This window comes from Salvelinus fontinalis, chromosome 18, assembly GCF_029448725.1.
Source record: "Salvelinus fontinalis isolate EN_2023a chromosome 18, ASM2944872v1, whole genome shotgun sequence".
Classification (NCBI taxonomy): domain Eukaryota; kingdom Metazoa; phylum Chordata; class Actinopteri; order Salmoniformes; family Salmonidae; genus Salvelinus; species Salvelinus fontinalis.
Genome location: NC_074682.1, coordinates 5,676,096 through 5,694,540, shown reverse-complemented (window position 1 = coordinate 5,694,540; position 18,445 = coordinate 5,676,096). Strand labels below are relative to the sequence as shown.

The 18,445-nt window shown below is 41.3% G+C and overlaps 1 long non-coding RNA gene across 1 annotated transcript; it reads left to right on the top strand.

Annotated features, from left to right (window-relative positions):
• Positions 1-13,979: 13,979 nt before the first annotated feature.
• Positions 13,980-17,479, top strand: LOC129815943 (uncharacterized). The gene is made up of 3 exons (XR_008753497.1): positions 13,980-14,325; positions 15,723-15,774; positions 16,967-17,479. It is a non-coding gene; the product is annotated as an uncharacterized LOC129815943 (long non-coding RNA).
• The last annotated feature ends 966 nt before the right edge of the window (positions 17,480-18,445 follow it).

The window sequence follows — 18,445 nt, the reverse complement described above, 5'->3', positions numbered from 1 at the left end:
CGTGGATGGGGATATTGGAAATGTAATCAAAGTTTTCCGGAGGACAATTTATTTTTACTATTAATAATTTTTTTCCAGGATAATATAGGTTCAGAAAATCCCCTTATTGTTTGGGATACCTTTAAATGTACCTTCAGAGGTACCTTCAATTCAATATTCATCAATAATAAAAAGCAGTTTCTGGCTAAAGAGACAAGACTAAGAAGGGAAATACATGAACTAATAGTACAGGTAGATAGCAATAAACTATACTACAGATACAAAATAAGTTAGAGGAAAAACAAAAAGAACTTGATGAACTTATTCAAGAACGATCTAATGTAATCTATTACAAAAATAAAGCAAACTGGATGGAATATGGAGAAGAATGCACAAGATTCTTCCTGGAACTCCAATACATGAACACTAACAAAAATAATTTGCAGAAACTTGTTACTGAAGATGGAGTCATCTATGATTCTCCAAATTATATTTGAACCTGTTTGGGATAGGGGGCAGCATTTTCACGTTTGGATGACAAGTGTGCCCAGAGGAAACTGCCTGCTACTCAGTCCCAGTTGCTAATATATGCATATTATTAGTAGATTTGGATAGAAAACACGTTATCGAACAAATCAAACATTTATTGTGGAACTGGGGTTGTGCATTTTGATGAAGATCATCAAAGGTAAGTGAATATTTATAATGCTATTTCTGACTTATGTTGACTCCGCAACATGGCGGGTATATGTTTGGCTTGTTTTGGTCTCTGAGCGCCATACTCAGATTATTGCATGATTTGCTTTTTCCGTAAATCTTTTTTGAAATCTGACAAAGCGGTTGCATTAAGGAGAAGTATATCTATAATTCTGTGCATTATACTTGTATCTTTTATCAAAGTTTATTATGAGTATTTCTGTAAATTGATGTGGCTCTGTGCAAATTCACGGGATGTTTGAGGCAAAGCCAAATGTAAACTGAGGTTTTTGGATAAAAATATGAACTTGATCGAACAAAACATACATGTATTGTGTAACATGTTGTCCCGGGAGTGTCATCTGATGAAGAATATCAAAGGTTAGTGATTCATTTTATCTCTATTTCTGCTTTTTGTGACTCCTCTCTTTGGCTGGAAAATGGCTGTATGCTTTCTGTGTCTAGTTGCTGACCTAACATAATGATATGTTGTGCTTTCGCCAAAAAGCCTTTTCGAAATCGGACACTGTGGTTGGATTAACGAGACGTTTATCTTTAAAATGGTGTCTAATACTTGTATGTTTGAGAAATTTGAATTATGAGTTTTCTGTTGATTGAATTTGGCGCCCTGCAATTTCATTGGCTGTTGGCGAGGGGTTCCGCTAGCGGGAAAAAAAGAGGAAGCTAAATATTTTTAGGCAGATGTTCTCTTTTCCGTCTCATCCTCTTCCACTGAATGAAGATTACAGTAAGGAATTCTTTCCAAATAATATAAAAAATAGAAAATTAACAAATGTACTGAAAGATCAGTGCGAAGGCCAAATTACAGAGGTATTCTGTGAGGTACTCAGCAGGAAGGTCTGATTTCTCTATTATTAAAACAAGACCCAGATGGCAAATATAAAGACCCAGTCTATCTAAAAAACTGGAGGCCCCTTACACTTCAATGTTGTGATGTAAAAATACTAGCGAATGCATAGCAGCCAGAATTAAAATGGTTTTATCAGGTATTGGTCTTCCTGATCAGACAGGTTTTTTACATGGACGATACTTTGGAGATAATATGCGACAACTACTAGAAAAAATAGAACATCATGAAACATCTAAGAAGCCAGGCTTGGTATTTATAGATTTTGAAAGGTATTTGATAAAGTAAGACTGGATTTTATTTATAAATGCCTGGATTTTTTCAATTTCGGTGATTCTCTTATAAAATGGGTAAAAAATCATGTCTAGCAACGCCAGGTGTAAATAGTAAATAACGGCTACTTCTCAGAGTTTTGGATTGTCAAGAAGAGTTAAACAGGTGTCCGCTGTCACGTTATCTATTCATTATGGCCATTGAAATGCAAGCTATTAATATCAGATCCAATAACAACATTAGAGGATCAGAAATCCAAGGCTTAAAAACAAAGGTGTCCATGTATGCCGATGGCGCAAGTTTTATATTAAGTCCGCAAGCTACATCCCTGCAATGTCTCATTGAAGATCTAGACAAATTTTCTGTACTCTCTGGACTAAAACCTAATTATGATAAGTGTACAACATTACGTATTGGATCTTTTAAAAATACAACTTTTACATTACCCTGCAGTTTACCTATAAAATTGGCTGATGGTAGAGTAGACATACCTGGTATTCATATCACAAAAGATATAAAATAAGCTCTCCACAATGAATTTCGGTAGAAAACTTGTAAAAATAGACAAGATCCTGCAACCATGGGGAGGTAAATACCGGTCTATTTAAGGAAAAATTGCCCTGATTAACTCCTTAGTCACTTCTCAGTTTACTCTGGTGCTTCTAACTCCTTATTTATACATTTTTCAAATCATATGAGCAAAAATATTTAGCTTTATCTGGGACGCTAAACCAGACAAAAAAAAGCATGCCTACCTATATAATTAATATGAATTGGGTGGGTTGAGATTATTAAATATAAAAGCACTAAACCCCTCTAAAAGCTTCACTTATTCAAAAGTTTTACTCGAAGCCTAAATGGTTCTCAAGTAGATTACTAAAATAAGCTCATCCATTGTTTAGAAATGGCCTTTTTGCCTTTGTGCAGATTGCCATTTCTCATTTTCGATTAATTGAAAATTATGCTCTTTTCAAAGTATCTCTGTTTTTCAAGCAAGCATTGCAGAGCTGGGTACAATTTCAATTTCATCCCCCTTAAAAGATAGAACAAATATTACAAAAAATATTATGGCTTAACTCAAATGTGCTGGTTGATAAAATACCTGTATTTATGGGAAAGATGTTTGAAAAGGTTATTTTGTTCTTAAATTATATTGTAAATTGGAATGGTAGAGTTATGTCCTTCATGGAGTTATCCTAATCGTACAGGAAGGTCTGATCAATCCAAGAGTACAACCAATTGATTACAGCATTGCCCCAAAAATGGAGGAGGCAGGTGGCAGCGGGAGGAGGTAGGGAACTGGTCTGTCTGCCCAATATAAACAATCAAAACTGTCGGAGGAATAAAAATAGCACAAATCAGAAAGTATACCAGTTTCATTTGAGGACCAGGATGTTGACTGTGCCATACAGATTGCAAAATAGTTGGGAAGAGATTTTTGATGTACCGATTCCATGGTTGATATGTAAAATGACACAAGATTCAAGACTTCGTGCTTTTCAGCTAAAATTATTATATAGAATTCTTGCCACCAACAAGAATTCTGCAGATTTTGTTGTGAGGATACAGAATCAATAGACCATTTATTTTGGTATTGCCCTCAGGTAGCCTGTTTCTGGTCTCAGGTTCAAGAATGGCTGAAAATGCATAGCATTGATCTAAAATTGACCCTAGAAATAGTACTGTTAGGAGATCTGGAGAGACCGGGTCAGTTAATTACTAATATACTAATACTCTTCGTAAAAGTATTTATCTTCAACTCGCAATCTGTGGATTCTATTCGATTAGATAGATTGAAATTGTACGTTAAACATCACAGCATAGTTGAAAGATATACACTACCGTTCAAAAGTTTGGGGTCACTTAGAAATGTCCTTGTCTTTGAAAGAAAATCAATTTTTTTGTCCATTACAATAACATCAAATTGATCATAAATACGGTGTAGACATTGTTAATGTTGTAAATGACTATTGTAGCTGGAAACAGCTGATTTTTTATGGAATATCTACATAGGCGTACAGAGGCCCATTATCAGCAACCATCACTTCTGTGTTCCAATGGTACGTTGTGTTAGCTAATCCAAGTTTATAATTTTAAAAGGGTAATTGATCATTAGAAAACCCTTTTGCAATTATGTTAGCACAGCTGAAAACTGTTGTCCTGATTTAAAGAAGCAATAAAACTTGCCTTCTTTAGACTAGTTGAGTATCTTCAACAAACATTTCTCAATGGCTGGCCATGCCTTCCACCTGGCGACTCCAACCTTGGCCAACAGCCCCACCCCCCCCGCTGCTACTCGCCCAAGCCTCCCCAGCTTCTCCTTTACCCATATCCAGATAGCATATGTCCTGAAAGAGCTGGAAAACCTGGACCCATACAAATCAGCTGGGCTTGACAATCTGGACCCCCTATTTCTGAAACTGTCCGCCGCCATTGTCGCACCCCCTATTACCAGCCTGTTCAACCTCTCCTTCGTATCATCTGAGATCCCCAAGGATTGGAAAGCTGCCGCTGTCATCCCCCTCTTCAAAGGGGGAGACACCCTGGACCCAAACTGTTACAGACCTATATCCATCCTGCCCTGCCTAGCTAAGGTCTTCGAAAGCCAAGTCAACAAACAGATCACTGACCATCTCGAATCCCACCGTACCTTCTCCGCTGTGCAATCCGGTTTCCGAGCCGGTCACGGGTGCACCTCAGCCACGCTCAAGGTACTAAACGATATCATAACCGCCATCGATAAAAGACATTACTGTGCAGCCGTCTTCATCGACCTGGCCAAGGCTTTCGACTCTGTCAATCACCATATTCTTATCGGCAGACTAAATAGCCTCGGTTTTTCTAATGACTGCCTTGCCTGGTTCACCAACTACTTTGCAGACAGAGTTCAGTGTGTCAAATCGGAGGGCATGTTGTCCGGTCCTCTGGCAGTCTCTATGGGGGTACCACAGGGTTCAATTCTCAGGCCGACTCTTTTCTCTGTATACATCAATGATGTTGCTCTTGCTGCGGGCGATTCCCTGATCCACCTCTACGCAGACGACACTGCACCCGCACGCCCGACTAGCATCACCACCCTGGACGGTTCCGACCTAGAATATGTGGACATCTATAAGTACCTAGGTGTCTGACTAGACTGCAAACTCTTCTTCCAGACTCATATCAAACATCTCCAATCCAAAATCAAATCTAGAGTCGGCTTTCTATTCCGGAACAAAGCCTCCTTCACTCACGCCGCCAAACTTACCCTAGTAAAACTGACTATCCTACCGATCCTCGACTTCGGCGATGTCATCTACAAAATAGCTTCCAATACTCTACTCAGCAAACTGGATGCAGTTTATCACAGTGCCATCCGTTTTGTTACTAAAGCACCTTATACGACCCACCACTGCGACCTGTATGCCCTAGTCGGCTGGCCCTCGCTACATGTTCGTCGTCAGACCCACTGGCTCCAGGTCATCTACAAGGCTATGCTAGGTAAAGTGCCGCCTTATCTCAGTTCACTGGTCACGATGGCTACACCCACCCGTAGCACGCGCTCCAGCAGGTGTATCTCACTGATCATCCCTAAAGCCAATACCTCATTTGGACGCCTTTCCTTCCAGTTCTCTGCTGCCTGCGACTGGAACGAATTGCAAAAATCTCTGAAGTTGGAGACTTATCTCCCTCAACAACTTTAAAAATCTGCTATCCGAGCAGCTAACCGATCGCTGCAGCTGTACATAGTCCATCTGTAAACTACCCACCCAATTTACCTACCTCACCCCATACTGCTTTTATTTATTTACTTTTCTGCTCTTTTGCACACCAGTATCTCTTCTTGCACATGATCATCTGATGATTTATCACTCCAGTGTTAATCTGCTAAATTGTAATTATTCGATTTATTGCCTACCTCATGCCTTTTGCACACATTGTATATAGATTCTCTTTTTTCTACCATGTTATTGACTTGTTTATTGTTTACTCCATGTGTAACTCTGTGTTGTTGTCTGTTCACACTGCTAATCTTTATCTTGGCCAGGTCGCAGTTGCAAATGAGAACTTGTTCTCAACTAGCCTACCTGGTTAAATAAAGGTAAAATAAAAAATAAATAAATAAATCTGGATCATCAGCATTTGTGGGTTTGATTACAGGCTCAAAATGGCCAGAAACAAATAACTTTCTTCTGAAACTTGTCAGTCTATTCTTGTTCTGAGAAATGAAGGCGATTCCATGCGAGAAATTGCCAAGAAACTGAAGATCTCGTACAACGCTGTTGAACTTCTCCCTTCACGGAGCAGCGCACACTGTCTCTAACCAGAATAGAAAGAGGTTTGGGAGGTCCCGGTTTAGAACTGAGCAAGAGGACAAGTACATTAGAGTGTCTAGTTTGAGAAACAGACACCGCACAAGTCCTCAACTGGCAGCTTCATTAAATAGTACCAGCAAAACACCAGTCTCAACGTCAACAGTGAAGAGGCTTCCTCCGGGGTGCTGGCCTCCTAGGCATAAGCTAGATACGATTTAGGAAATACAGATTTATTATCGGTGTTTTTATTAGGTAGGAACATTTCCCCACTTTTCTACTTAGTTTTTTTTTTGGTTTTGAGTTCTGTTGTCAGTGGCTGTGTTCTGTCAGAATGTTTTGAAAACAATTCAAACAGATTGTGTTGAATAAAAAATTGTCATTCACTCACAGCCTTAACTGCCAATGCCTTCTGTTTATGAACAACCATTCCTCACACCTTCTGCTCCGAGGGATGGTGAATATCAATGTTAGTTGGATTTTACCTCTAACAAGCATCTCACTGTCAATGAAAATGGGATAAAATTATCAAATGATAATGTTTTCTTCAACTAGGTAAGCCAGTAATGACAACCTGGCAAGGGGCAAGTGCATGGCCGTATAAAAGTACAAGTCAGATATTGACATAGACAGGTTGAATAGATGTAATACAATGGTCCGATTTGGCTCAGTTGTTGCTAGCACCATGCTTTTACCATCACGGTCCTGGGTTCAATTCCCACGGGGATCATATGTATGCACTCACTGTACTGTAAGTCACTTTGAATATGTGTCTGCTAAGTGACATTTGTTTACTTTCATGTCTGTAACTGTTTCAGTGTAGCCCCTGGTCATTCTGCTCCAGTCCAGTTGTATAATAAAACCATGGCCACAGAGGAGCAGAAAGTAGTCAAAGCAGCATCCATCATTTGTCAGGGAGGCAGCTGGGTCATAGCCAGGGTCAGTGTGTTGCTCCAGACCTGGTTTAGTTGAAATGAGACATCTGTATTCCCCTAGCAAAGCTAGGCTAACCCTTGTCACTGAGTCTGCGCCTGCGTATCAAATTGCACCCTACATAGGGGATAGGGGGCCATTTGGGACACATGCTGGGACTCACATCTCTCCACTCCTTTCCCACTCTCCACTTTGCAGCCTGCAGGTAAATCAGGCATCCTATTAGAACATGTAAAGGGGTTGTGTGTGTCGGGTCGTGCAATGTATCGGGGGTATCCAGGCCTGGGCTGGCGGCTGGTGTGACCTGGCTTTAGTAGAGGATGGTGTGGGGCATGGAGAGGTGTGTGTGTGACTGCGTGTCATCCATATGTGCGCATGTGTGTGTGTCGTCCTCATCCGTTCTAACAGAGAAATTTAATCAGAAGCACTCTTCCTGTTAACTGAATCATAAATGGAAAACATTTAAATGTGCTGGATTGATATTGCACTCTGATTCTTCTTTTGAACACAGAGCGGAGCAATCCTTTGGGAGTACAATGGCTGATGCCTGAGACTGATGGGGAAGGGGCTAAAAGTATTGACTTTTTTTCCCCCTCTCCTAATGCATCTCATTTTCCCATCCGTCTTTTGTTTGAACACCTTTCCTTCCCGACCGTCGTCAATTTCTCTATCTCGATCCCTCGCTGCGTGTTGAAAGTTGGCGGCCATTACCGTTGTCATGATGAGGTACAAAAATAGCATATTGTTCTCCTGAGAAATGTCAAATACAACTTCTTTATATAAACTCACATGGATTTTTCTGGGCATGGCACATCATAAGATTGAAGTAGAATGATTAGAACGGGAAGCTCTAACTCTGGCAATTTGACTGGTAAACTCATGGGTACACTACAATGGCTGCCTGGTATTGTGATGCAATCATTTCCATGGTAATTTGGAATGTTCCATCAACTGATGCTGGATCGCCATGGTAATGTAGAATGTTCATTCAAATGATGCTAACTGATACGGCTCATGCAATGGAATGTACAGTTGAAGTCTGAAGTTTACATACACATAGGTTGGAGTCATTAACTTATTTTTCATCCACAAATTTCTTGTTAACAAACTAGTTTTGGCAAGTCGGTTAGGACATCTACTTTGTGCATGACACAAGTAATTTTTCCAACAATTGTTTGCATACAGATTATTTCACTTATAATTCACTGTATCACTATTCCAGTGGGTCAGAAGTTTACATACACTAAGTTGACTGTGCCTTTAAACGGCTAGGAAAATTCCAGAAAATTATGACTTTAGAAGCTTCTGATAGGATAATTTACATCATTTGAGTCAATTAGAAGTGTACCTGTGGATGTAGTTCAAGGCCGACCTTCAAACTCAGTGCCTCTTTGCTTGTAGACCTCCACAAGTCTGGTTCATCCTTGGGAGCAATTTCCAAACACCTGAAGGTACCACGTTCATCTGTACACACAATAGTACGCAAGTATAAACACTATGGGACCATGCAGCCGTCATACCGCTCAGGAAGGAGGCACGTTCTGTCTCCTAGAGATGAACGTTCTTTGGTGCGAAAAGTGCAAATCAATCCCAGAACAACAGCAAAGGACCTTGTGAAGATGCTTGAGGGAACAGGTACAAAAGTATCTATATCCACAGTAAAACGAGTCCTATATCGACATAACCTGAAAGGCCGCTCAGCAAGGAAGAAGGCACTGCTCTGAAACCGCCATAAAAAAGCCAGACTACAGTTTGCAACTGCACATGGGGACGATCATACTTTGTGCAGAAATGTCCTCTGGTCTGATGAAACAAAAATAGAAATATTTGGCCATAATGACCATCGTTATGTTTGGAGGAAAAAGGGGGAGGCTTCCAAGCTGATGAACACCATCCCAACTGTGAAGCACGGGTGTCACGATCGTCTTTAGGTGAATGAGTGGACCAAGGCGCAGCGTGATACAAATACATCTTCTTTTATTAGAGAAGACGAAACACGAAACGAACACTTTTGCAAATACTAAACAAAACAACAAACGACCGTGAAGCTACAAATGAAAGTGCATACACAAGCTACTAACGTAGCAGCCTATGGCTGCCTTAAATATGGCTCCCAATCAGAGACAATGAAAGACAGCTGTCTCTGAGAACCACTCAGGCAACCATAGACATACCTAGACACCTACACTGAACACAACCCCATAAACTCTACAAAACGCCCTATACAATACAACCACCCAAGACGAGACAAATACACACAAACATCCCCCCTGTCACACCCTGACCTAACCAAAATATTACAGAAAACAAAGATAACTAAGGCCAGGGTGTGACAACGGGGGTGGCAGCGTCATGTTGTGGGGTGCTTTGCTGCAGGAGGGACTGGTGCACTTCACAAAATAGATGACATGAGGGAGGAAAATTATGTGGATATATTGAAGCAACATCTCAAGACATCAGTCAGGAAGTTAAAGCTTGGTTGCAAATGGGTCTTCTTATTGGACAATGACCCCAAGCATACTTCCAAAGTTGTGGCAAAATGGCTTAAGGACAACAAAGTCAAGGTATTGGAGTGGCCATCACAAAGCCCTGACCTAAATCCTGTAGAAAATTTGTGGGCAGAACTGAAAAGGCGTGTGCGAGCAAGGAGGCCTACAAACCTGACTCAGTTACACCAGCTCTGCCAGGAAGTTTTGGCCAAAATTCACCCAACTTATTGTGGGAAGCTTGTGGAAGACTACCTGAAACGTTTGACCAAAGTTAAACAATTTGAAGGCAATGCTACCAAATACTAATTGAGTGTATGTAAACTTCTGACCCACTGGGAATGTGATGAAAGAAATAAAAGCTGAAATAAATCATTCTCTCTGCTATTATTCTGACATTTCACATTCTTAAAATAAAGTGGTGATCCTAACTGACCTAAGACAGAGAATTTTAGGATGAAATGTCAGGAATTGTGAAAAACTGAGTTTAGATGTATTTGGCTAAAGAGTACGTCAACTTCCGATTTCAACTGTAGCTGCTGTGATGTCAACTGAGTTGACTCAACAGATCACAGCAATAATTGAAGGGTACACTTCCTGCTTTTACTTCCTGGCATAGGAACACTCAAAATGGCTGCCAGTCCACGCATTATGCCATCGTTGACTTGAATTGGGACATCAGTTTTATTCATTATATTTATCTGCATCAGAAGCACAATGGTGTGCTTCTGTGTTCTGGATGTAGATCTTGCTACTACTTAGATTTTGTAATGTTTTGGCCCATGCATTCTAATTAGTATGGTCGTGTGGATATTGACGTACAGGTACATCCAAAGCCATGCATTTAAATGGCTCTCGGTACTCCCTTTGCCCTGTAGAGGACATTAACATTAACAAATTGTGTCTCATTACTTCCATACGTAACACCTTGTCTCTGTCCAGTTGTGTTGTGCTGTCTGGAGAGTATCTATTTCCCCTGAGGTACGACCTTTGACTCAGGGATGATAATAGTCATTGATTGGCCCGTAATGCAGCGACTGCAGACCTTTAAGGTCCTTAACAGCAGTAATGTAATTACTAACTTCCAGAATGCAATGTTAAAAAGAAAAACACGCAATCACTGCGACACACTACAGGTGTGGCCCCCTGCTGTAGCCACACACACACACACACACACACGCACACGCACCTGCTTCATCGTGTATATTCCCCATTATCAAGTCAGTGTCCGCCCTGAGATTGGAAGGTTGGGGGTTGATCCCCGGTCGAATCATCCCAAAGCCTCTTTTGTACACTTTTGGTGTTCCCGGTCAAAAATGACTGGTCATTAGAAATGAATAGGTGAAACTACAATTAGTGTATACAATTGAGTTCAGGCACATGCCCGTTAATCAGATGGACACCCTTCCTCTCCAAGAGCCCCACATGCATGTGTGTTTGAGCATGCACGCACGCACACACACACACACACACACACACACCTTGCTCCCCTTCTTGGCTTCCATGGCAACCCCCACGGGAACCTTTCCCCAATAGAATCCTTCCCTCACGGGAACCACACATGTTGGCATTCTCACAAACAATCTCAACATTGTTTCAATAATATATAGAACTTTTCTCGCAGCTCTGGTATATAAAGCTTTTTTGAGGCCTTGGTCACAATTCATTCTGTGGCAGCACAATGACCAAACTATATACTGTATGTGAGGCTCTTGATCATATCTTTGCTCATGACAATGGTGAGGAGAAAGAGAGTCCTTGTTAAACTTTGACACAAAGTAGTCTGTGATAAACAGCACAAAATGTTCATCTGAGTATTTGTTATAGTCAAAATAATCCATACATTATGCTTTTTTTACTCAAAACGAGTTGTATGAGCTCAGGTCAATGAGGCCTACAGGCCATGAATAGCAAATAGAAGTTCAAAACTTGTAATGTTCATGATAACTTAAGGTGATAAAAAGATCTAACACAACATTAGGTGATAACACATGTGTTATTCTGGATTTATAATCAGCTATAATGGGGGCGGACATTTTGAACCTGGATCCCAGAATGAATGAACATGAAAGGAACACAACAGGAGTGTTAAGTTCATATGAACTCTGCAACGCTATCAAAGAACAGCTTAGATGGAGTTGTACTGTGAGTGTGGCCTAAGTTAGCCTCTACTATGACCCCTGGAAGTATCCCAAAAATGATTTGATCGGGAAATGATTCATTACTAATAGCCTTACTGCTATTAGCCCATACCAAAAGCATTGAATAACAGATTCACAACATTGAACAACAGCCCCCCCCCCCCCCCCCCAAAAGAAAAATCAAAAGGAAGTTTGTTCTGAAGTGTCTGTCCTTTATCTGAGACATGTAGAAATATCAGAAAACATTTTTCTTTATTTACTTACATGTATTTAACCCCTTACACACCGCTCGAGCTCTGTCACCTTTCACTGCAGATGCGGAAGTGCGACCTCAGCGGATGCGGTGGACTGAGAAACATCCAATGCAAAAAAAAAACATATCTCTATCTTAAACTGACAGATTTTTCTGGGGAGTTTTTATTATTATGCTAATTAGATTTTCACGAGGGCGTGGACATCGACTCTCGGGTTTTTAAAAACACTAATTGAACCCAGGTCTGGGTGTCCCTGCCACTCACTCACCCCTCTCTCTCGTCTCTTCTTTTTCCTCTGACCCCCTTCTGCAATCTAGGGAGCAGGGAGGGCTTGCAACAGGTCCCTGCTCTGCCCTGCACTTTCACTCTACTGTACATAAATCTGCATAAGAGAGCTGGTTCCTACATGGACACAATAGCATACATTTAGTTAGTTTGTATTTAAAACATATCTCTTTTTTTATGTGGAAGTGTTTTGGGATCTGGGATAAATATGCTGATCAGGAAAATAGTTGATTTAGATTTCAACCCTCTTGAGTCAGGTTCAATCTGTAGCACTTGGCACACATTTAAGTGCTTTAGGATAATAATCAGGGGTGTAAATCGGGGCGACCTGGTTCTCCAATGGAGGGAAATCATTTTGACAGGTGAATTCGAAATTTTACATTAGTGGATTCCCACAGTGACTTTTTTTCAATTACAACCGTGCTAATAATCAGTAGAATATTGCTGACTCTCTCATGGATGATGCCCATCATCTGCCCAATGTCTCACCACTATGCTGGCTGTAGTCTAGGCAGGTTTGTGCATATACCAAAGTAGCACATTTAATACCTTTCATAACACATGATTAAATACGTCATAATACATTATTCAATAGAAAGTCATATGGTGATAGACTCCCTGTGTCACTGCAGTACATATAGTTACCGAATATTAAAAAGCACTGACGCAGTCCTAGTGCTTTGTTTTCTGTGTCGCGCCACAGACATGAAAATCAAGCTGCGGGCGACCCAAATTCTTAAATCGACAGACTTGACTTGGCAGTCCACCAAAATAGTCATACATGCAACAGCAATATCGAACCGAGCTCACAGAATACGCACGCTTTGTCTCGTGTTGGTTGGAGTCACGATAATGTAGGTAGGGAAACTTTCCCAGCTGCAGGTACCGCAGATGTTTCAAAGTCCATACTAGGAATACATTAGCACTAGCGAGTGGACAGCTTCCTGTTTGCGTCCAAAATGGCACCATACTATTATTATTATTGTTGTCCTGTCTGTCTGTTTCGCTGCCCAGGCAACGTGTTCATGTTCTGCAACACTGGCAAAGGCTGGATTACCTTTTTGCGGTGACCTAATCATCTAGTCTATCAAACAGCTTAGAGTCAGATTTAGACCAGCACTGTTGACTGAATAGGCCCCTGAGTCACTTATTGATCTCAGAAAGCCGTGAACAACATGTTCACATCTTATATCACACGTTTATTATTAGGCTAGCATAATCAAAATCACTTATTTATAAGCCTATTGTCCATTCATGTAGACCTACTAAAATGTGGAATTAGAAAGGAATATTTATGGAAAACATTGGTCAGAACAACATAGCCTAGCTAAATAGGCTACTTAATCTACTTAATGGGTTGCTTCTACTGTAGGTTACGTTTTCACCAGCTGCTGGGGTGGTACCACAAGTAGCATGTTATGACACAAGGCCTGGCAGCGTAATTAAAATAACGAGATCATAATATAATAACGAGAGGATTGAATCAGCCTCACTCTCTCTCTCTCTTTGACTGTTTCTCTCTCTCTCTGTATCACCCCTGCCTTCGTGGTTTAATTTGACGTTTCAACATCCCATCTATCCCTTAATGTGCGTTTTCTATTTAAATTCCTGTCGTCGTCACCCTGCTGTCCCGGAAGTCTGCGGTGTCTTATCCTGTCACTCACATTGACAGGCAGCCAGGCAGAGGCAGGCAGGGAGGAAAGGAGCTCTGTGTGGTTGGGTGGGTGGGTGGGTGGGTGTGGGGTTGGGTGCGTGTTTGAGAGAGGCAGGAAACCATGCAGTGAGCGAGCGAGCAGCGATCTCTCTCTTTACCCTGCTAGTGTCCTTGCCCGCTCAACCCAGCCTGACAGCCTCAGCGCCTCACATGGCCCTCTGGCTCATACATATGTAGGAGGATAGGGAGAGGAGAGGAATAACAACCACAGAAAGTGTGTGTGTGTACCATATATTTTTCTTCCTGAATATGTGACAGGCAGCCCACATGCGTACACACAACAATGTGCACACACGTCGTGTGGCTCGAAACACCAATATATCCTCCTTACTTCCTTAAGCTCTTCCCTCAGTTCTTCTTCCTGATAATAGGTGTGCCTGTCTTACCAAGGGACCCCACATCAGGTAGGACCTCCTGCATCTTATCTGTTCATTTCTCTGAAGATGAAACATGTCACCTGTGCATTTTATGACCGACTGTTTCTGCATCTTGGTTGATGAGCAATATGTTAAAACACAATCACTGTTTAGTAATCAGCACTGTGGTCGTTCCTGTTTTGATCCAGTATTTGGACACTGAAGTCATCCCTTTGTTCTCGTAAACTCTCTGGTCTTTGGTCATTATTGGGGCCACATGATAGAGAGGAGAGGGACGTGCTGGCCTGGCCATCAGTCTGTATGTGTTTGTGTTTGATCATGCAATAGGGAGGATTAGACACTCTGTCATTCACTATGAAAACTGAATAGTGAGTGAACGGTCGTGATATGAAGAGTTTATTTACAAAATGCTATATATATTTTTTTAAATCTGAAATTCTTACTTATGAGTACCTTATGAGTACCTTCACTTACGAGTACCTTCATGTGTGTTAAATATTACTGTTTTTAGCAAAACAATGCACGAATGGAATGTTCGTGTTCTGTGTGTTTGACTGTGATATGTGGTTGTCTCACTTGTCTCACTCTCAATCTTAAGAGGAACGCTCTACTGTATGTCGCTCTGGATAAGAGCATCTGCTAAATTACTCAAATGTCAAATGTGCATGTTTTACTTGCAGGTCTCATATTACTGTATTGAATTATTTAAGAAACAAACAACAATAATATTGATGTCTCAAATGTAGCATTTTTACATTTCTTTATAAGCAATTTAGTTTTTCGTTTCAATTCTTTTTGTAAAACCTAGCCGTATCAAATCCAATTTTATTGGTCACGTACACATGGTTAGCGGATGGTATTGTGAGTGTAGCAAAATACTTGTGATGGTCAAAAGTAGACACTATGTACTACTACCTATTTGTCCGCGAGTGAGGCGGATATATAGCATTTAGGGAAAAAAACACGATTGTTTTTTTATCTGAAATGAAACCATCAAGTGATACATTTTAATGAAATACATGTCTGTCATTGAACAACTCCATGCCATGATTAGATAGTGAAAAAACACACCAATCTTTTTCATAATTTCTTGAAACAATAAAAGCTAGCTTACCAACATTCCTGAAAAGGATATATAGCGTTTTGGAATGAAACTCTTCATATAGACAGTAGGGGGATGTGCTGGCCTGGCCATCATTGTCTAGATTCACTAGAGTGTCTTTGTTTGAGTATGACTGTGTAGAACAATGGGAACCAGACTTAGTTACTGTAATGAATAGAGGAAGTCTGCCATGAACTGTCTGTCTTAACCCCATCTCTCTCTCTGTCTCTCTGTCTCTCTCAATATCCCCCCTCCGCCTTCCCTCTCTCTCTCTCTCTCTCTCGCCCTCCTATCCTTCACCTATCCTCTCCATTTGGAACAGGAAGAACAACCCAGAGCCTTGGAACACATACGTTCCAGACGATCAGTACAAGGTAAATATCCCACCCTCCTCTTCACACCCACAGTAGTACTACACCTCAAGGCTACAGTACATCCCAAATGGCACCCTATTCCTTACATAGTGCCTACTTTTGACCATAGCCTTATAGGCCACTTGGGACGCAGCCCTAGACAGTGGCACTACACAACTACACTGATTACCTTAGTGGCCAAAGCAATCCAGACATTGAGGCCTCTTCTTACTCTCATAACAAATTGAAACGTCTCTATTCGCCATAACTAACACAATACATTTTGTACGGCTAGTTTCCCGAATCCACACACACGCATGCCTTGAATAAGGAGCATCACCTCAAACATCTAATGTTCATATTAAACAAGAGAAACACTAATGGAATGGAAAACAACTGAACAGAAACCTCAAAGGATGGTCTGTTTGAGTGGGTTTTTCCAAGGCTGTAGCTTTGTGTGTCTGTGCTTCTGTGCGTGTGTGCATTTGTGTGTGCATGTTGTGTGTCAGCCTTAGTGCCATAGTGAAAGTCATGACCGACGAAAGGTCACAACACACGCCATGTTTAATTCTCTAAAGCAGGCAAAGGTCTCACATCCACATTCCACTTTAGTCCACCACGATAATAGTATTGAAGAGAGGATGGCGAAAGAGGGGAAGGGAGAGGAGAGGAGGGAGACAAGGGGTTGACAGCCGACCAATCAAGGAAAATATGCAGGGTGAAAATAATCATTGGCGACGCTAAAACGTGTCGTCTGTCACGTTTAGTTGGGAGGCTGTGTAGCCCTGAACAGTGCTGTCCTTGACACATGCATGGACGCATGCTCACACAGCGTCCATGTTCATGACGTCTGCAAAGAACAGCAGTCCTGAGTTGCTCAGTGTGACGAGGTCGTTGGAACATGCTAAATAAACGAACATGCTAAACGAACACGCTAAACGATGTGTGTGTGTGTCCCAGGCGGCTGGGCTCATAGTAATGGATGGAACAGAATACATGGACTTGTTTCAAATACATCACACATGTTTTATAACGTTCCATTCACTCCATGCCATTATCATGAGCAGTCTTCCCCTCACCAACCTTCTGTGTGTGTATGTGTGCGCGCGCGTGTGTGTGTGTAAGCAGCCAGTTTTGTATTCGCTTTCCTTAAAACACACTGATGAATTTAATTTAAGCAAAACGTATTTAAATGTATTCACTCCCTCCGCAGTTGGTGGCCGTCAATATGGACTACAAGGCTCTGAAGAAGGAGGGCCCTGACTTCTAAAGGTCCTTCAGGCAACTCCAGGAGCACCAAGTTTGGCAGGACCTCCTGTCATCCTAGTGGCAGGGTCGGGGCAGCCTGAGCCTCGGTCGGGTCCTCTGTCTGTCCCCTCTGCTGTCTCTTCAGAATGCACAACATTTCATTATGACTGTCTTTTCGTGCACTAACCTACAGTTATAGAAGCAATTGTCTCCATGTGCACCAAAAAATACTGTTATTATAACCTACCTGTCTCTTCAGACACCACACTACAGTGCAAATCTCTTCATGTATAAAAACCCTATAGAGATGTAATGTAACAGGCTCACTTTCACAAACCCTACAGTTATTAGAACCTGTCTCTTCACAACCCACAACAGCACACTCATATATCAGTCTCTTTTTTATTTTCAGCAACAACAACCCTTACAGTGATGTATCCTTCTTCATGCCTCAACCCTGATGTTACATAACTGTCTCTTAACGCTATCTTGAAAACAAAACTATTAAACATCAGTCAAAGAGGTCTGGTTACGTTGATTCACATGGTCTGTGTATATACTGTACACTAAAGGGGGGCTATACATGCCTACATGTGTTGAGTAGAGCTTGAAGGGTGCAGTGGAAGAGAATAGGAGTTGAGTAGATTTAGAATTAATCAGACATTGTGAAGTGAAAAGCAGTGGATTTTGATAACATAGTGTAACAGATGTGAAATGGCTAGCTAGTTAGCGGGTACGCGCAACTAGCGTTTCATTCAGTTACGTCACTTGCTCTGAAACCTAGAAGTAGTGTTGCCCCTTGCTCTGCAAGGGCTGCGGCTTTTGTGGAGCGATGGGTAACGATGCTTCGTGGGTGTCAGTTGTTGATGTGTGCAGAGGGTCCCTGGTTCGCGCCCGAGGTCGGGGCGAGGGGACGTACTAAAGTTATACTGTTACAATTGGAATCACCAGTGTACAAACATTTGACTTCACAAATAAGTCAGCCGAACAGAAGACATTTCATGCTGTGAAATGCAGCTGTTGAGCACTAAAATAGTAACAAATCACTGGGGGAAAAACTAGTTCAATCAACGTTGGTTCCAAGTCATTTCAACGTAAAAAAAAAAAAATTGAAACGTGACGACATCGAATCAACGTGGAAAATTGTCGTTAACGTAAGGAGAATTTAGTATTTTTTTCACCCAAATTTGAACGTTTCGTCAAGTGGCACGGTAAAATGTTTTGTTGATTTCCCATTGAATTCACGTCAGTAGACAACTCAACCAAATGGAAATCAAAACTAGACGTTTTAACTGACGTCTGTGCACAGTGGGAAGTGTTTGAGGCAGCTCAAATAGACAATTTGAGTAGACAAAGGACACATTGTGAACTGATTATTAGAGCTTCCTGACCACCTCCGGAGGGAGTCGAAGATGCATCTTGTGTGGATATCCTTGAAGTATAA